Source organism: Peromyscus californicus, unplaced genomic scaffold (genome assembly GCF_007827085.1).
Source record: "Peromyscus californicus insignis strain IS unplaced genomic scaffold, ASM782708v3 Scaffold_17__1_contigs__length_78620276, whole genome shotgun sequence".
Classification (NCBI taxonomy): Eukaryota; Metazoa; Chordata; class Mammalia; order Rodentia; family Cricetidae; genus Peromyscus; species Peromyscus californicus.
In genome coordinates, this window is record NW_026294469.1 from 24606844 (window position 1) to 24632797 (window position 25954).

General features: G+C 50.9%; 1 long non-coding RNA gene across 32 annotated transcripts; it reads right to left on the reverse strand.

Annotated features, from left to right (window-relative positions):
• Window positions 1–3734: 3734 nt before the first annotated feature.
• Window positions 3735–19385, reverse strand: LOC128112667 (uncharacterized). 32 transcript variants are annotated; one of them, XR_008219090.1, is made up of 11 exons: window positions 18873–19385; window positions 18109–18234; window positions 10906–17622; window positions 10337–10484; window positions 7511–10148; window positions 6248–6793; window positions 5989–6097; window positions 5610–5715; window positions 5175–5250; window positions 4687–4766; window positions 3735–4012 (listed from the first exon to the last, which is right to left on the reverse strand). It is a non-coding gene; the product is annotated as an uncharacterized LOC128112667 (long non-coding RNA). The 32 variants fall into 32 exon arrangements; XR_008219091.1 differs by having other exon boundaries at window positions 10906–17626; XR_008219115.1 differs by lacking the exons at window positions 18109–18234; window positions 18873–19385 and having other exon boundaries at window positions 10906–14616; window positions 16906–17007; window positions 17147–18090.
• Window positions 19386–25954: the final 6569 nt, after the last annotated feature.

A 25954-nucleotide genomic window follows, 5' to 3' on the forward strand; every position in this document is an offset into this window, starting at 1 on the left:
TCCCAGAAGCTTGGGTCAGGGAGACATGGGCAGTAGATGGGATGAGGCCTGGTTTCTGCTGCTTCCTCCCAGAAGTCTAAGGTTCTACATGGTTTCCACACCTGGAAAACAGGTTCCAAGGAGGAATCGCTGCTGGAGATTGGTGTCAGGAACTTACTTTCCCTCTCGGCTTCGTCCTTGGTGATTTACAGGAATTATTTGGACATAAGAGTTAATGGAAGTAGGTTGCCAGTGTGCGGGCAAATTCATCACTGTCTCCTTGCATTCCAGGAGCGGATCTGTCTTTCAGGGTAATATATCCTGGAGACACTTTCTAAGACCTGAAAAATATAGGCTACCTTGGGAGGACAGTGCTGGGGGTAGCCAGGGCAGGGATTTCATAAACTTGGGGTGATTATAGACTGTGAAGTAACTGTAGGAATTGTCTGGGAGGATTTTTCCTTTTGTTTCTTTAATCGTGGGGTGGGAACAGGGTGTGTGTGGTGTGGGGGGGGGAGGCAGAGAGTATCAGCTTCAGTGGGGCCTAAGCTTAAGGCTTCCCTTTCCCCAACCACCGATCCAACTCCTGCTCTGTAAAACAGGCTTGTTCCCTGTGCCCACTGTTTAGTGTGGGAAGGTGGCAGCGGGGGTGGGGAGGGGGGTGTCCTTTTGCGGGTGCGTTGCTCTGGGAGGGGGGGGTCTGTTTCAGCACTCATTTTGCATATGAGGGTGGAACTCACTGAGTGCAGTGAGGAGAGCTGCCCCCTCCAACTTCGCGTTTGCCGGGCCTTCTCCACGGACTCAGTGGTATGAGTGTGCGGATGTCCAGGCTCCGCAGACTGAGTGGTGTGTGCGCGTGCGGGGATGTCCAGGCCTACGTGTAGTGTGAACACACACAGCAGCTGTAAAGTGCTAAGTGGGAGATGACTAGTGATGATGCTGAAGCCTGTCCTGACCTCTCCCGCCAGCCAGAGCGCCGCTCTTAGACATTCACTTGGGGTTTATCGCTCTGTTCCTGATCTTCATCTAACCAGCTTCTCGCCATCTATCTCCTCTTTCCCGCTCCCTTCCCGATCTTGGAAACGGAGCATGTGGAAGGGAAGCACCTCCCTCCCAGCTGCTATTATTTACGATGTACAAAATGAATTTAAATCAGAAGGAAGAAAGAGCTATGAATGGGGGTGAGGGGTGGATGTCCTGGAGAGAACGCAGCCCTGGAGAATCCTGTAAACTCATGGAATCTAAGAACTAGAGAACGTGGGACTCATGGGTCTCTCCTGTGCTTGAAGACGAGGAGCTGGAGACCTTTCTGAAAATAGCTATTGCCTGAAATGGACTCTGGCTGGGAGCATTAAGATGTCCCCTCCTGGACTCCTCAAGGCCCATAGTCAGAGCCCAGAGGTGACCGAGTGTCTCAGCTTCTGCTCTCTTGGGCTCAGAAAAGGTGTTTGGTCTTGCTACGTGGACCATACTTTGTCTAGAGGCCACACTTCAGGGCCTGGGGTGTGACAGCCTGGGTGTTAGCCTCCTGTGGGGTCCGTACACCTCCTAGGGAAGTCCGGTTCTAATTCAGAGTCTGGTAGTGTTTGGAGGGCTCTGGAGCCAGGGTCTTCTTGGCGGGCAGGGCCTCCTGCAGCGGCAGACACTGCAGCTGGACCGGTCCTTCCCCACCTTAGCTGCCATCAGGAAAGCTGAACAGCAGGGGGTGCTCCTGAGTCACCCCGGAGGAGTCTTGCTGTCTCCTCTCAGCCTTGGCTTGGGAAATTTTGCCTGTCAGGATGAAGGTGAGCTGGGCAGACTATTCAAGCTCTGTCTTCTTCTGGCAGACAGAGACGGAAACTTGAGTGGGAACTGGCTCCAACTTGTGTGGGCCTCCGTGGGTTTCAGAAAGCTGCTCTCTGTGCCTCTGAGAGAACAGTTTGTGAGGCAGGTCTCTGTGGGGATGTCATGGCCAAAGCCGGCTCCCACCTAGCTTGGGGCCATGGAACTTTAGGCCCTTTGCCAAAAGCAAACCTCAGGCTTCCTCAGGGAAGTGGAATATCTCAATTTTCTTCAGAAATATTTCCAGATTAATCCGTGTTGCTGTTGTCCATGCCCCGCCCACTAGGCTCTTCATCATGGGAAGTGGGGACGGGAACTTTCTCTCCCAAATCTGACACAGTCCTAGACCTTGCTCGAATTTACTGGAGTCAGATAGGATTGGACCGAGGCTGAGGCTGCTAAGCAGGTCTAAGGGTGTGGCACATTCCTGACCCAGTGCCCGCCCATACAGCTGCCAGCAGCTGCTGTGGAAAGGAAGTCCAGAAGGGGAAGGCTTCCCAACAACCCCTTTGTTCCACACCCAGAGCTTTTCCCAGTTGTCTTTTTCAGGTTTTCTCCTCCCGCCCCCCCTCCCCGCTCTCCCCCACACACACACCAAAAACAAAACACAGCAAGTGACTTGTAAATTCCTCCTTCCCAATAACACCTGTGTGGTGTTGATTTATGAGTCTAGCAAGGGTAAGATGTCTGTGTCAGGTTACACAGCCTAAAAGAAAAGCCAGGCCTTTTGGCTTTTAGCACCTCCACCATCTCTTTGTGGAGAGGACTGGGGTTGGGGAGCCCAGGCACAGTACTGGGAAGAACAGAACCTCTGGGCTGAAGCAAGCTTTGTTGCCCACAGAGTTGAAGGTCAGAGTTGTGTGTTTGTTACGGGGGGATTGGTTCATGCCCTGATCTGTCGCCCTCCATCCAAACCAACTCAGGTGTTCTCCCTAAAGTTTGACTTCCCAGAAAATCAAAGGCCTTGGAGCCTCCCTCAGAGCCACGGGCTTGCCTAGGGGGAGGGGAGCCTCCACTTTCTTCAGACACCCTAGTTTCCGTGTTTTCAAGCCTCTAGCATTGGTTACCCAGCCCCACTGAGGCACTAACTGCAGGGTGGCAGGGGTGAGGATTAGCCCTCTCTGGAGGAAAATCTGAAGAGCAGTAAATCCCATAAGCCCATAGGCCTGCAGCCTTTCCCCTGTGTCTTCCAGGTCTTTTGGTCAGGGCATTTCTCCAGATTTCACCCGAATTCCCCCAGCTGCACTTTGACCCCTCCTTTAGCTTATGACACACACCAAAACCCTGGGACGCTCACTTGTGCCATTGGTCAGAATGCCAGACTAGAGGAAGACCACAAGGGAATGGACAAAGTCCCTGTCCCTTCCCTGTGTCATGTCCTGTCATGTCCCCCACCTCCCCAGAGGGTTTCCCTGTGTAGCCCTGGCTGTCCTGGAACTAGCTTTGTAGACCAGGCTGGCCTCGAACTCAGAGATGGACCTGCCTCTGCTTCCAAGTGCTGAGATTAAAGACATGCACCACCATGCCCGGCATCTATCACTTCTTTTTGATTGTAGATTTGAAACAGGGAGCTGTAGGAAGGACCAAGGATGGGGAAGGCTGCATTGGTTCCAAAACCCAAGATCAGTCAATCTCAAAAGTCAGAAGTGTAAACTGGGCGGTGGTGGTGCACACCTTCAATCCCAGCACTCAGGAGGCAGAGGCAGGCGGATCTCTGTGAGTTCCAGGACAGCCAGGGCTATACAGAGAAACCCTGTCTCAAAAAACAAACAAACAAACAAACAAAAAAAGTCAGAGTGTGAGCTGGGTGGGGGGTGGCGCACGTTCAGCCACGAGGGCCAGAAATTCAAAGCTACCCTCAGTAAATAGTGAGTTCAAGGCCTGGGTTGTATGAGATTGTTCAGTAAATGAAAAACAAAACAAAGAGTCCTAAGTGTGACTGGGCCTGGAGGAGTGTTGGTATTTTTAAAGATTTATTTATTTATTATATACAGCATGTATTCCTGCAGACCAGAAGAGGGCACCAGATCTCATTACAGATGGTTGTGAGCCATCATGTGGTTGCTGGGAATTGAACTCAGGACCTCTGGACGAGTAATCAGTGCTCTTATCCTCTGAGCCATCTCTCCAGCCTGTGTTGGTATTTTTAGAGAGAAATACGCCGAAGTTTGGGGAGCAGCCTGTCCTGCTCATTGATGTCTTAAAACAGGGCCTAGAAAAACCAGGGAGTTGAAGGTCAACTTGGGCTACATAATGAGACTCTGTCTCAAAGAACCAAACCAAAAATACCAAACCCTCAAGCAAAAAGAGCGGATCGATGAACTTTGTCTATTCCCTGTAGCCCCTCCCCTAGCCTGAAGTTCGGACCCTCTCTTATAGAGACAAAACCTTTTCCATCTTAAATGGCCATTTGCTCCTTTTCTAGACAGATGTCAGCCTGCTGGGAAGCCTCAGGCTCTGGAGGAGGAAGTGAGAGAGGGCAGAGACAAAGGCTCACATCCGATCTGGAAGGGAGTTGAAGTTCACGAGTACTACCTCGTGTGGGGGTTTGAATGAGAACGGCTCCCATAGGCCCATATATGGGAATGTTTGGTCCCTAGGAGGTGGAACTGCTTGGGAAGAATTAGGAGGTGTGGCCTTGTTGGAAGAGATGTGTCACGGGGGTGAGTTTTGAGGTTTCAAAAGCCCAATTCATGTCCAGTCAGCTCTCTCTGCCTGTGCTTCTGGATCAACTCTCAGCTACCCACCCCCTCGCATGATCCCCACCATGATGAGCATGAACTTCTGAAACTGTAAGCCCCAAATAAACTCTCTCTCCACGGAGTTGCCTTGGTCCTGGTGTCTCTTCGAGGCAATAGAAAAGTCATTAGACAGAAAGGATCTTACTATGTAACTGAGGCTAGCCTCGGCTTCTCCACTGTCCTTTCTCCCTCCTCAGTGCTCGGATTACAGGTGTGCACCAACATCTGTAGCAGGGAGTGAAGGGAACGCAGAGCTGGCTCCCTTCACTGAGGCTAAGGTACAGTTACCAACATGATTCTTCAGGGACTCCGCAAACCACAATTGAATCAGTTCTAACCATGATTCTGATTTTCCAGATAAATAAGCCAAGTGTACAGTGCTAACAATAATCAAAATGGGGACCCATTGGTAGCCTGGGGCTGACGACACTTGTCCTCACACCTGATAACCTGGAACCCACGTGATGGAAAGAGAAAACCAGCTCCTACAAGTTGTCTTCTGACTTCCCCGTGTTAGCTGTGACATGCGAGCGCACACACACACACACACACACACACACACACACACACACACAATGTAACTTAAAAAATAGGAATAATGATAAAGTTTTTGCAGCTTAAGGAAAAACTTACCCAGTGTTGGGCATTATGTAAGCATATCTATAGGACTGTTAAATCCTGGGACTCATCATGTTATCCCTATTTCCATCTAAGAAAACAGAGTCCGAGAAAGTAAGTAAGCCGAGAGCCAGACTACATCCACCACACAGACAAGCTGTGATCCCTCCCTTCCCAGTACTGCCTCCCGCAGGCGAGGCGTGGAGAGCCCTCTGGACTTAGAAAGCAGAAGCACCCGTGGTCCAGGATGGGCCGGGAACTCAGTGTCTGCAGGCCTTCCCCTGTTTCCCCCAAACCATCCCCAGGGAGGGAAGCTTCACTGCTGTCATGGCACCGGCCTGTGAAACAAGCCTCCAGCCTGAGCACAGAGCCTCAAACCAGCTGAGAACGGAGAGGGGAACTGCTCACTCAGCCTGCAGCCTGTCTCCTTGTTTACCCCCAGACACACACCCCAACCCTGGCATGCTGTCTGCGGCTCCTGTCAGTCTCTGCTCTCTCCCAGAATCGCTGTGAATCTTGCAGGGCTGCGGTTGCCTTGGTAACTTGATGGGAGGCTCTTGAGGTTTTGTGGAACCAGAGAGGGATGTGGGGGGCGGGCGGGAGGGAGGGAGGAAGGAAGGGAGGGAGGGAGAAGCAGGCTCTGTTGGGCTGCCGGTCACAAAAGGGAAGGAACAGTTCTAGCTCCTCGCTGCCTCTGTCAGCCAGCCAGTCCTTCCCTGGGTTTGGCCTTGGTGCCTTCTGTTGCCTCCGCAGTAGCTTTGTTGGGGGCTGGGGGTGGGGGTGCGGGCTCTTTAGAGTGGAACCCGTGAGAAAGAGAACCGTGAGGTACCTGCTCTGTCCTTGGAGTGGACTCCCAATGTCACCCAGAGCTGCGGACTCCTGCTTGCTCCCGTGTGCCCTGGCCCTGAAGTCTTAATTGGTTTTATGAAGTTCAATGCCTGTGTTTTATAAGATAGATAATTATGGTGAGGGGAGGTCAGGCCCTTCCTCGGCTAGACTTGGCAGGGCCTCCAGAACTGCTGACTTTCCAATCAGCACCAAACAGACTGATGGGACTAGGGTGGGCAGGGGCAGCCTGTGATACTCACCGTGGGAGGAGGGCCGGTGTCTACCTTCCAGTCCCTGTGGTGGTCAGTGGGGAGAAGATGTACCACCTTCCTCTCCAATTCCCATTCTGTACTCTCTTGAACTACCACACTGTGAGGCAAGCACCCATGGGGGTACAGGGAGAGGAGGCAGCGGGGGCCAGGAGGTGTGGTTCTGTGGCTGTCTTTCTAGGGCCCAGAGCAGCTTTCTTAGGCTTCCTAGAGGAATCCTATAAGATGCAGCGCCCCCCCCCCCCCACTTCCCCAGGACGGACCTGGCTAGCTGCCTGCCAGAGTGCTGTTCCACTGACTGCCTCAAGCTGGCAGAGGCAAGGTCTGAGGAAGGTGGGGATAGATGGGGAAGGAAAGACAAGGCATTTGGCTGGCTTAGGAAGAGCTTCCCACTGATGCTCACTGACAGGAAGAGGGGGCAGGGCGGAGGGTTCCATGTCCTTCCTCACACCATCGGCTGCCATCCAGGATTGTGATTCTCAGAGACAACGTAGGGTTGGCTCCTGGTCCCTGGGCCAGACTGTGTGCCCTGCTCCTCTGGGAAGGGATTTTGACAATGGCACTGGCTGTAGTAGTTACCTCCCCCTCCCCAACCTGCCTCCTCCTTCAAAAAAGGGCAAAAGTGTCCGATCCATTTGTCCACAGGTACAAACCTTTATTTTCAGGTTGAGCCCAGTTGCTAAGTACAGCTGCCTAAGGGACTGAGGGCCCAAAAGGCCTTTTCCTCTTTAACAAATTACCAAGCTCTGTCCTCCCCCTGCTTTCTGGCCATGAGTGTCTTACTCTCTAGAGAAAGTCCAATCTTCAGGAAGGAAGGGAGGAGTGAGAGCCACCTGGGCCAGAAGCCTGGACACCACCCGCCATGCCCCTATCAATCTCTTTTCCCTCTACCCCTCTTCTCTTCCTCCTCCTTTTAATTAAAGGACCAGGTGCTATAAAAGCCCTCTACAAATGTTGAACACAATTTCATTTCCAAGACTAGCAAAGAATGTATTTGCCAGCTTGAGTGAAAGGTCACTAGGCCTGCCTGGGACAGAGGCAGACTCCCCTGTCTGCAGGGTCCAGAGGAAAGGCATTCTGGGGCATGAGGCAGGGAAAGGGGAAGCCCTGTAGGGACACAGCACCAGTCACCTGCCCTCCTTGGACCTCGAGCTGGACACCACACCAGCTTCCCGCCTGTATTAGTTGCTTTTCTAATTGCTATGAGGCAAAAGCAACTTAAGAAAAAAAAAAAAGGGATTTATTTTGATTCACCGTTTAAGGAGCCATGGTTCATTGTGAGTGGGAAGGCATGACGGCTGTCACACGGATTGCTGGTCACGCGGCATCCACAATCAGGAAGCAGAGAAAGATGAAGGCTGGACTCAGTTCACTTCCTCCTTTTGTTATTCAGTCCAGGACCCCAGCACATGGAGATGTGACACCCACATTCAGCATAGGGCTCCCCTCACTTAAACCTCTTTGGAAATGTACACATAGACACGCCTGGAGGTGTGTCTCCTAGGTGACTCCAAATCCAGTCATGTCAACAATGACGATTAGCTTTCACATCCCCACCCTAACACACACCCGACCTCCAGGGCTCCAGAAGATGAGCATCCTCGGAGGCGCTTCACCAGGGAGTACGCTGACATTCACAGTTAATATTGACTAAACATTGACTGGCTAGCAGCCTGTGCTAAGGGCTGAAGCTCTCCAGCTTGGGGACTGGCGGCTGTCTCTGCAGTGGGGAGTAGAAACTTGTCCTCTGCACAAAGGACCTTGAAGCCTTGGGGAGAATGTTACCACTAATCATCCTGGACCAGTGTCAAGAGTTTCTGTTTTATGCCCTCCTGAGAACTTTCAGTATGGACATTGCCTAAGCTTGTGAACTCTACTGTCCTTTCCCTGGCCGAAATCCATTAGGAAAGAGCAGGAGAGCATGTAGGTCCAGTTTGGGGGCGGCAGCGCTTCAGGACAATAATTGCTTAGTAGATAAGAGGTGCCAGGGCTGGGGAGATGCTCAGTGGTAAAGTGAGTGCTGTGTGACCATGAAGACGTGAGTCCAGATCCCAGCACCCACATAAAAGCTGGGCACAGTGGTACATGTCTGTAACCCCAGTACTAGGGAGGGAGATACAGATGGATCTCTGGGGTTAGCTGGCCAGCTAGTCTGGTCAAAACAGGTATCTCCAGGTTCAGTGAGAAAACTTGACTCAAAAACAGATAGATAGATAGATAGATAGATACATACATACATACATACATACATACATACACACATACATACATATACACATACATACACACATGCATACCTATGTACACACATACATACATACACACACATACATACATAGTAAGATATGGTGGAGCATGCCTTTAGTCCCAGCACATAGTGAGTTCCAGACCAGCCAGGGCTACATAGTGAGATCTTTTCTCAAACAAAACAAAACTAAAAAAGGTGAGAAGCAATAGAGAAAGACCCCTAACACCCCTCTCTGGCCATAACACACACATGCATGAGTGAGTATGCCTACATATACAGGCACATTTGCACATACACTGCACACACTATACAAAAAAATAAAGAAGCAGCCCTGGTTTTTATCCCCAGCACTAATGAAGGAAGAGAGAGAGAAAGGAAAAAGAAAAAGCAATATTGAGACCAATTAACCTTGACAAGTTCCATGTCCAAGGGGCAGCTTTCCAGCTCCTGGTGCCCCGAGGCCTGCGTCAGTCACAGTGAGTCTCAGCCTCCTGAGAATTCTATTAGCCAGTACTAGGAATGCCCTCCCACATCTCTGCGTAGAAACTGGCTTTGGTTCAGCTCCAAGGTGAAGGGGACTGGGAGATTAGAATAGGAGTCTTGACCTTTACAGCTCCTAAGGGGTGTGTGTGTGTGTGTGTGTGTGTGTGTGTGTGTGTGTGTGTGTGTGTTCGTGCGTGTGTGTATGTGTGTGTGTGTGTGTGTGCACACATGTATCCATCCAGAGAGCGAGAGAGAGTGCCAAGCAGGGACTGTAGGTTCATGAAGAAGCAGGGAGATGGATAACGTGTTTCCACATCTCCTGGGCCTCCTTTGTCTACACCCCCTTAGCCCTCTAAAAGCTGAACAGAACTGGAAAGGTATCTGGGAGACGCGGCTCTTGCGACTCCAAGGCCCTCCTGCCCCCCCCCCCACCATTGGAGGGGAGTGCTAATGGACAGCAACATGGGGTGGTCACAGGCACCCAAACAGCACAATGGTACTGGTTCCCAGAGTGTCTAAATGGACAAAACCCACTAGCATGCAGACCCACACCTTTACACAGGGTCACACGGGGATTTTCATGTCACCCAAATCACCGTGCCATGGCAGGCACACAGATGCCACAGTCCCCATAGGGTCCAAGACCACAGCTCCAGCAGCCTCAGCATCTAACACAGGCAGGGACAAGGCTGCCCAGGCTCTGGGGGTGCGGGGGTGGGGTGGGGGCAGGACAAAAGTGGAATATGGAGCACAAGGTCAGAGATCTCGGAGTTCCATTAGCCAGAAGCGTGTCATGAATAAAAAAGCTCGGGGACAAGGGCACTGCTGAGCTGGTTCCTGACAAATGTGTCCTCACTTCCCACCCCGTCTCCCCCCAACCAGGAAGCTTCTCGCTGTCAGCAAAGCCATTTAGGGATTAGAGCAGCTCTCTCCCTCATGCTGCTTATTCAAAAGGTGCTTTCAGTTCACGTGCCTCCTTTTCTTCGTGGAGATTGTAATGCACGGAGGAGTTTCCCCCTCGGTACCCACCTGGAGTGCCTGGTCCACACAAGGTAGCCATTTGGGCTGGCCTTGGCTTTCTGGCAACACCAGCCAGTGATTGTCCTTCTCCAAGAAGGCAGCTCCAGACACAGCCAGGAGAGGCCATGGATGAAGTTTTCCCTAAGAACAAGAAAGGGTTCTGAGCTGTGGAGACCCTCACAGTTCCCCCAGGAGTTGGGGGGTGCTGAGGGGTGGGGTGGCAGCTTCTAAGACTCTTGGCAGGTACCCTACATGCATTTGGTTGGTTCATCATATTTATTAACACTCTGTGTGAGGCTAAAAGTACTAAGAAGACGATATTCAGCTACCTGCTGCTGCTGCTGCTGCTGCTGCTGCTGCTGCGCAAGCCTTTAATCCCAGCACTCAGGAGGCAGAGGCAGGTGGATCTCTGTGAGTTTGAGGCCAGCCTGGTCTACAGAGAGAGTTCCAGGACAGCCAGGACTACACAGAGAAACCCTGTGTTGAAAAACAAAAAAAAAAAAAAAAAAAAAACAAACCAACATTGAATAAAATAACATGCTCATCTCTGCCATCATGAGGATGCCAAGTCTAAGGATGAGAACCTGGAGAAAACCAGATAATAATTCAAAATTTTAACAAGAGCTATAAAGAGAACAGACAGGCTACTAAGATAGAAAGCAAGAAATAGATCAGGGCTTCAGATGGAGTAATCGGGGAAGTATGGCACTATATAATTAGGCCTCAAAGCACAGGCAGGAGCCAGGTAAGATCATTTCAGGCAAAAGCCCCATGGCAGGGATAGTGGAGGGACAGGCAGCAGGGTGGCTAACGAGGTGGTGGGGGGAGGGGGCAGAGGATGAGGGGGCAGAGGATGGACACGGCTAACTCTGTTTCACTAGGAGAGGAAGGAGCTTACAAGCTTAACGGGGAGCGGGAAAGGCTTGTCCTGGCTCCCATTCAGCAGGACTCTTCAGAGGGTCCAGGTGGGTCCAGGGAGGTCACCGAGGAGGCAGCTGTAGTCATCCCAGTGAACAGGAGACAGGAAGAGGAGAAGAAAACATCTAATCCCTAAAAAATGATGTGCTCCAGATACCTGTTAGGTATGACTCAAATCCTTGTCTTGAGGCTGAAGAGATGGCTCAGTGGTTAAGAGCACTATTTGCTCTTTCAGAGGACCCTGGTTTGATTCCCAGCACCCACACGATGGCTTAAAAATGTATGTCTGTAAGTCCATTCCCAGGGGATCCATGTGGTGCATGCAGATATACATGCAGATCAAACACCCATACACATAAAATAGATATATAAATAAAATAAAAGAATCCTTGTTTGCTGGGTGTGGTAGTGCATGCCCTTAACTCCGGGGGCAGAGGTAGGTGGATTTCTATGAGTTCAAAGCCAGACTATATAGAATCCTTGTCTTAAGGTGGGTCGTGTGGCTCAGTGGGTAGAGCGCTTGCCTAGTGTGCACAAAGCTCCAGATTTGATCCCCAGTACTAAATACACTGGGCTGTGACGAATGCCTGTATTCCTAGTAGTCAGGAAGTACAGAGTTTGAGGCCAGCCTGGGCTACATGAGACCCTATTTAAAAACAAAACTAGGGGGCTGGAGACATGGCTCAGTGGTTAAGAGCACTGGTTGATCTTGCAGAGGACCTGGGTTTGATTCCCAGCACCTACATGGCAGCTCACAACCATCTGTCACTCCAGTTCTAGGGAATCTGATTCTTCTTCTGATCTTCGAGGGCACCGGAAACATATATAGTACAAATAAATACATACACATACAGGCAAACCACTCATACACATAAAATAAAATAAATAAACCTAATTAAAACAAGACAAAACAGAAAGAATCTCCATCTAAATTTGCCCTTTTCTTACCTCCAAGGTCCACCATGTCCTTCTCCACTCCAGATCAGAGGAGGCCCAGGGCTGGTACTTCTCATTTCTAAATAAACCCATGGAAAGGGCACTGTGTTTTGGAGATTCCCCAGGAAGCTGTCACCCTTCTGGCAGGGCTGAGAAGAGGTTGCCATTTGGGGGAGGGGTCATGTTCAATGCCTTTCTGCCCTACTGGTCTGGAGTACGGCCACAGTGCCACATGCTGGGTAGACTGAGACTGACAGAACCTGAAGTACGGTCCCAGGGCCACCTACAGCCAAGTCCAGTTTCCCCATGCCTATCCCATCCTGCATCAGGGAACAAGAACAGGGCAGAATTAGAATTAGGGGAGGGGCTACTCGGGGCCTGAACTACCCTCCAGGGACACAGGAATATGAGCTTCGGATCTTGAGCCTGAACATTACAGGTAGCACTCAGGATTGAAAACTGATTTACAGTCGCAAAGCAGGCGGCAGGGAGGGGGGAGCGGGGGCTCTGTGTACAGTGCAGCCTTGTGGGGCGGTGGTAATTACACATCACATTGAACTGTCCTTGCAGCACACTGAAGGGCAGTGGGAATGGGACTCTAAATCACACTTCCCTGATGCTCACCATAGCTCACTCCTGTGATGTGGCCCCAGAGGCCAGGGCTGACACTTCTGGACACACACACACACACACACACACACACACACACACACACACACACACACCCTGTTGGGAACCAGCTTCACTGTTATTGATTCTGGCAGCTTTCAGGAGCTGCACATGCTACAAGCCTCACTGTTTACCCCCCGACCACCCGATCTCAACACTTCTCACTCTCTACTTTCTTCCACTGGGCTCGGGAGGACTGGGCATCATCTGTTGGAGACGCCCTGTCCTCCGTTTCTCGCTCTTGCAGCATCTCTGCATACAGCGTCGCCTCTTTGTTTGTTAGGGACCACATCCCTCTTCACTTCATTGAAGAGCAGGGGATCCTGGGAACCAAACCCAGGACTTGATGTCTGCTAGGCGACTGATCTACCACTCTGATTCTCTTCCCATCTCACCCCCCCCCCCCCCAATATCTCTATACACACCTCTGACTCTTTTTTCTTTTTCTGAGATAAGATCTCAATTGTGTAGCCTTAGCTAGTCTGGATACTCCCTCCCCCATGTAGACTAGACTAGTCTCAAGCTAACAGCGATCTACCTGCCTCTGTTGGGATGAAAAGCCTGCTGCCACCATACCCTCTGGCTATCTGACTCTAACTTTAATTTAAATTGCCTGAAAATTCCAAGAATGGAATGTAGCCCAGGCTAGCCTCAAGTACACTATGTAGCTGAGCATGACTTTGAACTTCTGATCCTCTTGTTCCCGCTTCCCAGATGCTGAGACTGTAGACCTGTGCTATCTCCCTTGGTATCAAACTGGTTCACGAGGGCTTAGGAGGCAAATGAAACCCCATTTTCTCTCACAGCTCTCCCCAAGCTCCTTTAGGCAGGTTGCTGATTGCTAGCTTATTTCCTGTCCTCAGCCAGCAAGCCAGGAGGTACAACTTTTTTCCTCAAAGGGCCCTTTCCGTGTCCGGATAGACCCTGCTTCTCAGAACCAGTCACATATACTTTCCATCATCTCCCTGTCCCTCGGTTCTGGCCCCTGCACTTCCTGGTTTGGGTACATGGCAGGATGGGGCCATCAGACAGAGCTGGATTTGAATTCTGGCCCCTGACTGCACAAGTTATTTGGGTAATGTACAGACGGACAGTCTGCCCCGTCAGACGCCAGACCCTGCGCTGCTGTTCTCCAGTTTGGTTGGGACAAATGACTTGCCCTCTGTTCGGTTTCTCCGTTTCTAAAAGGAGGGCAGTGGCAGTACCTCCTGATTGCTCGTTGTCGAGTGGAAACAGACCCTGAGACATACAACAGATAGTGCTCGCACTCTCGGCACTGTGAGTCTTACCTCTCTAGCCTCCATACTCGGGTTCCTAACTTTCAAAGCTTTGCTTTGTTTTCACTTTCCTAGGGCTGTGCCCAACAGGACCCTTACGCCTCCCGGTCAGGCTTGGCCCCAAGGTTTTGCAGAGGGGATCTACACTTCAGCCCTGCCATTTCTTTTAAAATATTTTTTTTAAGATTTATTTTATTTATTATGTATAAAGTATTCTGCCTGCATGTATGCCTGCAGGCCAGAAGAGGGCACCAGATCTCATTACAGATGGTTGTGAGCCACCATGTGGTTGCTGGGAATTGAACTCAGGACCTCTGGAAGAGCAGTAGGTGCTCTTAACCACTGAGCCATCTCTCCAGCCCTCTTTCAAAATATTTTAATTACATGATTGATTGATTGCATCTGTGTGCAGACGTATGTGTGTGGGTTCACTTGGCAGTCAGTTCTCCCCTCCACTATGTGGATCCTGGGGATTGAACTCAGATCATCAGGCTTGGTAAGAGCGCTGACCTATCTGGCTGGCTCCTCCTATTATTCACCCAGTATTTGTTTCTCCAATTCTCAGAGTTTGGGCAAGGGGGTTATTTCCTTGGCCAATGCAGTAGCAACCTTGTTCCTTCTTCACTAGATAAATTTGAGTCCTGGAGGCCTTGGGGTTTGTTTTCATTCCAGAGCAAAGGCCCACCTTTGGTAGAGAGAAGATTTCAAAGGAATGCACATCTGGGCCTGATGGTGCACACCCACAAGGTCAACAGAATCCAGAGGGTTACTGTGTCAGTTAAAGGCCGTCCAGGGCTCCGCAGCAAGACCTTAAAAACAACAAAACAAGCTGCGAGGTGGTGGCGAACACCTTTAATCCCAGCACTCGGGAGGCAGAGGCAGGCGGATCTCAATGAGGTCAAGGCCAGCCTGGTCTACAGAGCGAGTTCCAGGACAGCCAGGGCTACACTGAGAAACCCTGTCTTGGAAAACAAAAAACCAACAAGGAAACAACAGAAGCAGCTGGAGAGCTGGCCTGACCAGTGTTCAGAACTCTTACCTGAAAGCTGCTCCTTCAGCCTTTTCACCCCTGAGCGCAGTGACACCCCCAAACCAGACCACTCCAGGGTAGAAAGAAGGTTCATTGGAAATATGAAACTGCATGGTGAGCTCTTGTAGGGGGGGAGAGGGGATAACAGAAGGTAGGGAAAGTCTGACCAGTTTCTATTCTTTTTTAAGATTTACTTATTTATGTATTTTATGTATATGGGTGGTTTTTTTTGGGGGGGGGTTGTTATGTTTGTTTGTTGAAACAGGGTTTCTCTGTGTAGCCCTGTCCATCCTGGAACTCACTTTGTAGACCAGGCTGGCCTCGAACTTCCTTTGCTTCCCAAGTGTTGGTATTAAAAGCGTGTGCCACAATGCCTAGCTGGTATATGGGTGTTTTGTTTGCATGTACATCTGCACACCAGAAGACGGCATTGGATCTCATGGGACTGTAGTTACAGATGGTTGTGAGCCACCGTGTGGTTTCTGGAAATTGACCTCAGGACCTCTGAAAGAACAGCAGTGCTCTTAACCGCTGAGCCATCTCTCCGGGCCAAGTCTTGTCAGTTTTAAAGAAACAGACTGAGAAGGCAGGGAGCCTGGAGATCGGAACAGCCTAGAAGTTAGAGGGGAGGTTTTAGGGCCAGAAGAGGGGCGTGTGTGTGTGTGTGTGTGTGTGTGTGTGTGTGTGTGTGTGTGTGTGTGAGAGAGAGAGAGAGAGAGAGAGAGAGAGAGAGAGAGAGAGAGCACATGAGCACGCTTTGATGTGTGTTATAGGTATGTGCTAACAGTGGACTAGATGCCCCATTTCCCAGTGTTAAGAGCAGATGAGGGAAGTGATGACTCTTCCTGACAGACAGAAACCTACATCACAGGTTTCTGAAGAATGCTGAGTGTTATTCTCCAGCAATATTCCTGTTTGCCAGAGTCAGAATCTAGTGTGAGCTGAGCCCAGATTGTCATTTTAAGGGTTGGGACCTAACACAGAGGACCCAGGTTTGGTTCCTAGTACCCACAGAGTGGCTCACAATCACCTATAATCCAGTTCCAGAGATCCGAACACTTTTTATGGCCTCTGCACATGTGTACAGATACATGTGCAGGCAAGACACCCATACAAGTAAAATCATTTTAGTAATAGTAATAGTAATAGTAATAATAACCCCACAAAATTAAGTGCAGGCTTTGGAAAAGATCTGAGGAGTGCTGTGACGCCTAAGCTCTATCAGCTTCCTGGAAATGCTAGGTGGACCTTTGATAGGTCCATCAGCAAGTTGCTTATAACCAGAAGCATCCCCACCAGCCATAGTGGGCGGGGTTTCCAGAGGACTCTGCATCCAAGGCCCAGCCTCTAGAAGTCACCCGGGTACCAGGCGTGGCTCCTCCAATGGCTTTCATCTCATGCTAATTGTTCATTTTAAAGACTTAATCAGCTATTTATTTTTGTGTCTGATTAATTTGCATGTGATTTCCATAACATTAATATTCACACACATGTTTGGGAACCCTTCCTTCCTCTGTTCTAACTCAAGCTGGATTCCTGGGACTTAGTTAAGAAAGGAGGAGAAAACAAGCACACAAAACTCTCTTCCCTAAGTACAGAGCGAAAGGCAGGCATTATCTTTCCTGAAGCCTCTGGCCCTGCTCAGACCCTCTTTCTCTCTACATTCCCAAGTCTTAACCAGTTTCCCTTCAGTTATGAAATTGGAAGCACATTTTCTCAAGGACTTACATGCTCTCCCTGATGTTGGGCTCCTAGGAGCGGCTCCTAAATCAGGAGGCACACGTCATCAAGATGCCAGCAGACAGGAGCATATGGGGTCCTTCCTCAGATTGCCCCTCACCTCCAGCACAGTCCCCTCGAATTGTTCAGAAGCCTCATTTACATGGTTCCCCCGACTGTCAGAAGCAGATGGCAGGTGGGCGTACATGTGACTTCTGTGTGTGTGTGTGTGTGTGTGTGTGTGTGTGTGTGTGTGTGTGTGCTGGCATACACATGAGCTGTGCACACATATCAGAAGTGTGCATACATGTGAGACTGCGAGTGCCCACGTGCACATTAGTATACCCACCAGAGGAGGTGGAGGTGAGGATGTGGGAAGGCCTCCACCCAAGAAAACTGTGTGGTAGTTCTGAACGTCACCGAAGGTGAACCTTGCTTCCCCAGCCCTTCCCTGCAGTGGAGAGGTATAGAGAAGTCACAAAGGCAAGAAGAGGTCTCAGGGAAGTTGGGCGCCAGTGCCAATTCCAGCAATGACGTCACTCTCCCAGGTCCCTCCCCTGAGGCTGTGAGTCACAGAACCCAATCAATACCGGATTCCACTTGTCTTTGCCTTCTTCATGCTCCTGTCCCAGACCAGGCCTCTGCCCCCATGTGCTTGTGAGGTCCCTGCGGGCCTCCATCCGGGAAGGCAGGGGCCCTGCAGCAAGTGAGTGAAGCAGAGACATGTAAGGAGAGAGAGGAGACAAACAGCTTTCTTGTCTTTGAAGGGATTGTGGAAAGAGAAGCTGAAAAACAGGCCGAAGTGAGGAGGAGACAGACAAAAAAGAGAATGGAGAGAGCATGAGGAGAGAGAGAGAAGCAGGGCTGCACTGGAAATATGGCCAAGCAGGTCAGTGCTGGCTAGGCAAGCGTGAGAACCTGAGCTCATACACCCGTGGAAATCAGGTGTGGAAGCGCACGTCTGGAATCCCAGTGCTCCGATAACGCAGTGGGAGACAGGGGCAGGAGAATCCTGGGAGGCTCGTGGACCAGCTACATTTACTCGGCATCCCGCGACCAGGAGACCCTGTCTCAGGTGGAGGACAAGGAGTGACAGTTTGTCCTCTGACCTCCACATTGTGCACGCATATTCACGTGGATGAACAAGCACACACGTGGACATGTGCACACGCATCATGTACATACACACAACAAAAAACACAAGAAAAAAGCAGCAACAGCAAACCAGAATGGAGGTGAGAAGTAGGGGAGGCAAAATTCCAGAGGTTGCCCAGGATCTGACAGCTATGGATGACCCCCTCTTCTCGGGATCTTACACTCGCTCTTCTGTTTGCCTGCCCCCCTCCCATCTTATTTAGGGGCTCTGGAACTAGTGCTGTAGAGGGATGCCCAGCACCACAAACCAGCTGCCTCATAAGGGAATGCTCAGTGTCTGTCACCTAGGTAACCCAGAGTCTCAGCTTGGTCCCACCCTCCTCAGAAATGAGATCTAGAAGGAGGTGGAAAAAAAAAAAAAAAAAGAGCAAGGCATAGGGGAGAAGATGGTACTCACTGGGGAGCTGTGCTTTCTCTCTGGGGACTTAGTTCTCCCCCTCAATACCTTGGCGCTTGTCCAGTCATTGTTCCTTATGGTCAGGTCCTTCTGCTCAGTGACAGGCGGAGCGGTCATTTCTTGTCACTGACGGAAATCAGAACAGGGGCCCCTTTATCTGACAGTGAGAAGGACTCCACCCTGTCTCTGAGACTCTTAATTCCCCAAAATGCTGTTTGTTCCCAGCACAAAGTGAGAGGCATAAACAAAATCAAAGCCTTTATTTCTGTCTGAGGTAACCAAATAGCAGCAGACAGAAAGGCCGGGCTGCGCTCCTAGGAGACGGCACTGACTTCCTGTGGAGAACTCACCTAGATCTGTGGCTGGACGCTCCTAGAAACGTGAAAGTCTGGTCTCCAGGCCTCACACACCCTTCAAGCTTCTGCATAATCACCATCATCAACAACTATAGTGACTCTGATAATAATAACAGCCAGCATTTACCAAATGCCTACTATATGTCAGAGATCTTAATTATCACTGTGTGTATGTATTATTTTATTTAATTCTGCAACATCAGTATGGTATAGCCACCACTGTGGGAAGTAGGAGAGGATACTGAGGATTCCAGGGGTTGCCCAGGATCTCACAGCTTGCAATACAACTGAAATTTGAACCTCCGTCTGTTTCTCACTGGTTTTGATGTCCTCTGTCTTAATAATGCACATTTTTTTGTTATTTGAGTTTCAACCCAAAGCCTTCATCTCTCAGAAGTATTCACTCACCTCTTCCGATCTCATGTCTCCCTCTGGCCTGTGCCACCTTTGGAAAGCCCCAGGTTTCGTGGACTGTCCATCCCGACAGCTCGGGTTAGATTTGAAGTTACCCTGTCACCCTCAGGGTGGAGGGGGTGATGGAAAGAACAGCCTGGACCTCAGCTCCCTTCTCCGAGCGGAAGGAGGTGAAAGCGGCTTGTCACTTCAGATCAGGAGCAGCAGGAGGTTGCTGGGATGATTTTGGGTCACATGGTGCCTTAGGCCTTGGTTCCCATAGACAGACACTGGCAAGACTCAGGAGACACAAGAATGTAGGAAGACACGGGTCCTCAAGGGAGCTGGGGACAGGGACAGGGGTGGGGCAGGGGATCCTTTCCACCAGATGTTATGTGCGTGGTGCTGCTGATTATCCACCAGGCGGTCACAGCTTCTCACTCGGGTGGTAGATGCAGCCTTCATTTCTGCATCTCAGAAGTCCCACAGGCACTCTTTGGTACACTCAGGCATGGTGGTGCATTCAAGTCTCTCTACACTCAGGAGCTGAGGCAGGAGGATTATGAATTCAGGGTCAGCTAGGGCTATACAGTGAGAGACAGAGAGAGGGAGATAGAGAGAGAAAGAGAGAGAGAGAGAGAGAGAGAGAGAGGGAGAGGAGGAGACAGAAACAGAGAGACAGACAGAGAAAGAAAAGAAGAGAAAAAAAGAATGTTGAAAGGCCTGTTGCTATAGTTTTTGTTTAAACATGTAATTAATTTTCATTTTGTGATCATTGGTGTTTTGTCTGCATGTATGTCTGTGTGAGGGTGTCAGAAGCCCCTAGAACTGGAGTTACAGAATGTTGTGAGCTGCCATGTAGGTGCTGGGAATTGAACCCAGGTCCTCTGAAGAACAATTAGTGCTCTTAACTGCTGAGCCATCTCGTCAGCCCCGCTATTTTTTTTTTAAATTGTGTGTGTGTGTGTGTGTGTGTGTGTGTGTGTGTGTGTGTGTGTGTGTGTCTGTGTCTGTGTCTGTGTGTCTGTGTGTTTCTGCATCTGCCTGAGCACAGACCACAGTGCTTATGTGGAGGACAGCGGACAGCCCTAGATGTTGGTTTTGTACACTCTTCTACCTTGTTTGAGGCAGGGCCTCTGGTTTTCTACTGTGTATGACAGGCCAGCTGGCCTCTCGGCCTCTGGGGCTTCTCTGGTCTCTACCCCTCGTCTCTCGGCAGGGGTGCTGGGATTCACCCAACTCTCTGCTGTGGCCCTCCCAAAGCCACCTTCCCACCGGGCTGCCATCTCAGGCCCTCTCCGACAGGATGTTCTGGAGCTCTGCTGGGACCAGATGTTCCTCTGAGAGCTGTGAGCAAATCAGAGGGGGATGTACATGCAGGGAAGAAGAGCAGGGCCAGGACAGCTGCATGGGCTCACACAGGGAGAGCAGTGGCCATCTGAGGACAGAGAGCTGGAGACCTGGGGGTGAACCAAGAAACAGAGGACAGCAAGCCCCTAACCAAGCAGCAGGGCCTGCTTTCTGCTGGAGTCTCTGTACAGTTTGGGGAAACCCCTCTTTTACATATGGCGGGGGGTGGGGGGGTGGGGGGGGTGGGGGTGGGGGAGTGGGAGTGGGGGGGTGTGTGGGGGGGGTTGAGGGTCCTAAGTAAGCAGGTGCTGCTGCCTGAGGCCATTCTGCTCAGAGGGGGTCTCTGTTCGATGCCTAGGAGCAGTGAGTTGAGATCCTGCCTGAGCTACCTTGTTTGAAGCAAGAGGCCCTGAAGGGGGCCCGCTCAAGGCTTTGACCGTCCACACTCACTTCCCTCGCCTGGGGAACCTCAGAGCCTTCTAGCTCTCATCAGTGAAATGCACCGAGCCCCAAGGGGGGTGGACATCTGCTTTGCTTATGCACAGAGCTCCTGGGAGGATCATTGCTCACGGAAGAGCTTTACAAGCACAGAGTGCTGTTAAGTCTGTGATTACGCCAGGTCAGTGAGGGTTACGGCAATAACAGGAGAATTAATACCCACAACATGGGACAGAGGGACACTGATGTCGGTCACCTGCCCTGAGAGGAAGCACTCGGCATTTCCAAACTGACTTAAATAAGGAATGTGTGGTGGCGACGCTGTCCTTCAGCCAGCCGTCACTTGCCCAAGGCAGAGAGATTTTAATTTTCAAGGTGTATGTAATGAGAAAAAGAAACTCAGAATTAAATAATATTCCAGCGAAGCAGTCAAAATAGCTGCCCAGACTCTGAGAAATAGAAACTAAAACCTCCCCCACCTCATTCTCCAGCACCAAGCGGGCTTAAAGAAGCAGGACTGTGCAGAAGGACCCTTAAACCACGGCCCTGAAGGCAGATGGCTCGTGGGACCCCCATTCCCACCTCAGGAAGCTCACAGAATAATGAGAACAGAGGTCAGGACAATGTGCTTAAAGGAGAGATTTACCTACGCCAGGTTTTCTTTGCTGGGTTACAAGCCCTTCTGAGTGAGGTCAGGCAGGTCGTTAGGGTTGATCTGGAGTCCAGGGGGGTTGGCAGTGAGGGAGGGGCCCCGCCCTCCCTGGTCTCCTGAGAACAGAGGTACCACTTCCTGTTGTTTAAGTGTGTCTGTCCCCAAGGGAGCATCTTTTCAAGTGCACTTGCACTTAAAGGTGATGGAAATGGCCAGGAACCTTTAGAAAGGTATGAGAACCGAGGGACCACGTTCTTCTCTGCCTGCTTCTGGCCTCACACCCCAGGCCCCCAAGAGATCTGCTGCCCTGGCCTAGCCCCTACTGTCTGCCGCTGTCTTCTTTCTTTATCTGCCTACCTACGTTGACCAGAGCCTCCTCGGTGCTGGAATCTGTGTGTGGGTTAAGGCCTACAGAAATAACCAAACCCAGTTCCCGTTGCCAGGGATGAGAGAGAGAGACAGGTGGTCGGCAGATTACCATACAGCACAGACCATGTTAGGCAGTCAAGTATGGCAGGTGGCTCAAAACCCTGGAGTCAGGATGATCTGAAACACTGCCTCCATCTCCATTCCTTCCTCTGTGACAGGGCAAGGTGCCTAGCCTGATCAGTTTACTCATCTGTGTAATGGGGATGATAACACTTGCTTTGCAGGATTTGTGCAAAGGTTAAATGAAATAATCTCAGGAACTGCTTGGAACCATGCCTTATCTGTGGGAAACACTCGTTAAAGACCAATTAGGATTACTTGAGTTATCCTAATGTTAATGCATTAGCCCGAACAGGATGCTTACTCTGAGCCAACCAGGGTAGCAACGGCTCAATGCAGCCCTTATTCTAAGGAGTCCACAATCTGTTAAAGGTGACTGGCGTGCATAAAGACCCCAGAAAAATGTGTGATCACCACCGTCTCTGGCAGCTGCCATTTTCTGAACATTGACCATGTGCTGGATACACGAGGTGGTTTTTGTTTGGTTTTGAAACAGGGTTTCACTGTACAGCCCTGGCTGGCCTGGAACTCACTATGGAGACCAGGCTGGCCTCCAACTCACAGAGATCCACCTGCTTTTCCATCCCTAGCTGGGATTAAAGGTGTATGCCACGACACCCAGCTACATGAGATTTTAAAGGTCTGCTGTCTATCTCCTCACCAGCTTTTAGGGGCTATATCACCCTCATTTTACAGAGATGCCATAACAGCTGATAACTTCTGAGATCATGGTGAAGTGCAGAGTGAACTGGCCCAGTACTGAAGGAATGAAAAGGAACCAGGGATAGTTTCATTGCTGAGGCCGTCTTTGCAAAGGGAGCGGAGCCTGGAGAGAAAGGACAGTGCACTGTACCCCTAGGGGTCTGCAGGAGACCTGAAATGGCTGGCAGCTCCCACAGGGATTCCCCATGTCTAAAGATCCCTAAGTACTCATGGATCCCTGCACCCACCCAGTAGTTAGTCCTGTGTGTCTCTCAGCTTAGTGTCATAGCCTACACGGAGGGTGATCATTTGAGAGAGATCGTACACCTAGATGAAGGATAATTATTTTAGTGAGACTATACTTAACAGTCTGTAATTCCAGAGGATTCCAACTGAATTACAGATCTCCTCATGTCTGATGCCTCGGCTAGGGGACCAGTCCCAAGAAGTCAGGAGTCGGGGGCTTGGGACTCCGGGGAGGCCAGGTTAACCTAGAGACAGATGTCTCGCAACCTTGGCCAGTCCCAACCGAATCTGGAGCAGGTAAGCCTCTCTGCCAGGTTTAATCATTTTCCTCCCATTCTTTCTTTGATAACAGCCACCCAGACGGCAGCCATCTTTGTACAGCCATAGGTCTGATGGGCAGAGCCAGGACACAACGGCATTAGGATCCATCTGACTGCTTCCTAGGCTGGGAAAATGTGGACCCATCCTCATTAGCATTCTGTTTCTCTACCAAGCACCCTGCACTAGGGACAGCAGCAAGCAAGCCGCTCCCAGGATTAAGAAGCCAGCAGAGCTCAGGACCACCTGTCCTCCTCCGCCAGCGCCACCGTGAAATGCTATCCGCACAGTGTGTGGTTTGAGGAGGCTTTGGGGAAAACTTTATGACCACAAGGTGGGGAAGCTTTGGCGCCGGCGACAAACAGATTGCAGTTGCTCTCCATCTACTTGCCTGAATAATGTGATTTCGGAGGAAGGCAAATGAATGATGGACAGGTACCTGAGGTCTGGCTGCCGCTCAGTCCTTGCAGCAGCTCCCACTAGCCTCATAGGCCTAATTCACTCCTCTCGTGAAGAAGCTAGGCCTGGGAGGGACCAGCCCCCCCCCCCCCCAGAAGCAGGAAGCACGTGCACATTCCAATAAAACACTCAAAGAGGCAATTATTTCTGGGCTGCCTATCCCAGAGCACGGCGCAGGCAGCCAGATCCCCAGTACTGCCGTCATTGCCTCTGGCTGTTGGCAAAATTAAACTTCTTGAGAAGTCAGAATGAGCTGCCGCCAAGGGGGTTGGGATTACTTACCTGCCTGGGGCCTTTGGTACGGGACTGAGTGAGAGACTAGGGCGTGAGGGGAAGGACAGAGGAGACCTTAGTGTCTGTAAAATGGCCTCACAAGGTAACACATGCCTGTTATATGTACATGTTGAAACACATGTGGCGTATATACCAGGTCTTCCTGTCGCCCACTGGGATGTGGGCTTGTTGTGAGCAAAGTCTACCACATGCCTGCTTACTGCTATACCCTGGGACAGTCTCTGGCACCTTACCTGATGCCCGGCATGGACACCGATTGCTGAGTGAATGTGCATACTGTGGTCTCAGGCAGTCTCCCGACAGACACTGAGAATCTCCCGGGCCTCCCCGCCGCATACACAGGTCACACAGATACCCGGAGAAGCACCCGTGCTTTGCTGTCTGTCCCCTGAACGATGCTGTACACTATTTGGTAACTCTCCCCAAATGTGAGGAATGGCCTCCCTGGGACATGACGGAGTGGGCAGTGTTCTGGTTGAGCACCCACAAGGAGAAGGCGCTGTCTCAGACCTCCCATTCTCTCTCGCACCCAATTTGGAAACATTCTCCCGCCCTCCTTTACACCCTCCCATCTCCAGCCTCTTGCTGTGTCCCTCTCCAATTTTTAGATGTCTCTTAGGAGCTGCCTCGGATTCTGCCCACCAGCTGTGACATTCAGCTCTACACTGGCCCCCACCTCTTCCTGCCCTGGACCTGACAGCAGCCATCCTCTCCAGCCAGGACCCTCTCCTTCGGCTTCTTGCTTTGCAGGGGAGCTACCTGCAATGCAGCAGGGCCGGGTCATTAATACCTTGGGAGGAGTTCTTGGGAGCAGCTCTTGGCAATGAGGGTGGATACCTCTGAGTGAATGCCTTCCCTTTTTAGTCCCCGGTGGGCTGTCCATAAAAGTTTTCTGACTGTTTCTGGGTGTTTGAACCTGTGACATTCTATGTCATTCCTCTGTTCCTCATTGCGCGCGCGCGCGCGCGCGCGCGCGTGTGTGTGTGTGTGTGTGTGTGTGTGTGTGTGTGTGTGTGTGCGCGCGCGCGCGCGCACGCGCGCGCGGAGGCGGGGGACCAGAGGTCATCCTCTGAGACCTCCACAACTAGCAGAGTAACAATCCTTGGGAGATAGTTTGTTTCTTTTCTTTTTTTGGGAGGGGGGAGGGGCAGTAGTTCAAGACTGAGTTTGTTATGTCCCTAACTGTCCCGGAACTCAGTAGGTCAGGCTAGGCTTGAACGCAGAGATCCGCCTGGCTCTGCCTCCCAAGTGCTGGGATTAAAGGCGTGCGCCACCAGCGCCCTACAAGAGAGAGAGGAGGCAGTTTGTTCTCAACACAACTAAGTAGCCGGGGTTGGTTCAAACTTGGGGAGTCTGACCCTGAGTAGTTTATTCTAGGTGTATTTAAGCACAGCAGAGTTTGGTGAAAACTTTCCTGGTGATAATTAATTCAATGCCACGTGCACAATAAAGCATACATAAATCTTCTTAAGAAATGAAGTAAGCTAAATAAAGATTGGACATGTCTACGAGACTCTTTTTTTTTGGTTTTTTGAGACAGGGTTTCTCTGTGTAGCTTTGCGCCTGTCCTGGAACTCACTCTGTAGCCCAGGCTGGCCTTGAACTCACAGAGATCCGCCTGGCTCTGCCTCCCGAGTGCCGGGATTAAAGGGGTGCACCACCACCGCCCACTCAAAACTCTTTGTGAAGTACATAAAGATGGGTTCTATAGAATGAGAAAAACAAGCTTTACGGTAAGGGTCTGGGGGAAGATCCAGTTTGGTGGTGTGGTCTCAGGCCACAGATACAGCAGAAGGTCACCAGGCAAGAGCTCCCATGTCAGCTCCGGGCCTTCTGGGTGGATGAAAGGTTATGCATCCCTTCCTTTGAAGGAACAACCCTGTGTGTTTAACCTTCTAGGTTTCCTAGTGCTTATTTGTAAGCACGGAGACCTCCATGCCCCCTGCACCTCACCCCTACTCTCTGGCTCTCAGCCTTTTTCTCAGGCCGTCACTCTGCTTGGAGCCATTAGATTTCCTCGCAGAGGAAATCCCGAAGAGTTTCTCACCTCACGTGTCCAGAAGACTTGCCTGCTGCCTGGAGCACTTTTGTCCCTGCTAAGGACAAGACTTGAATGAGCAGCAGGAAGAAGCCAGGGTTCTCGGAGAAG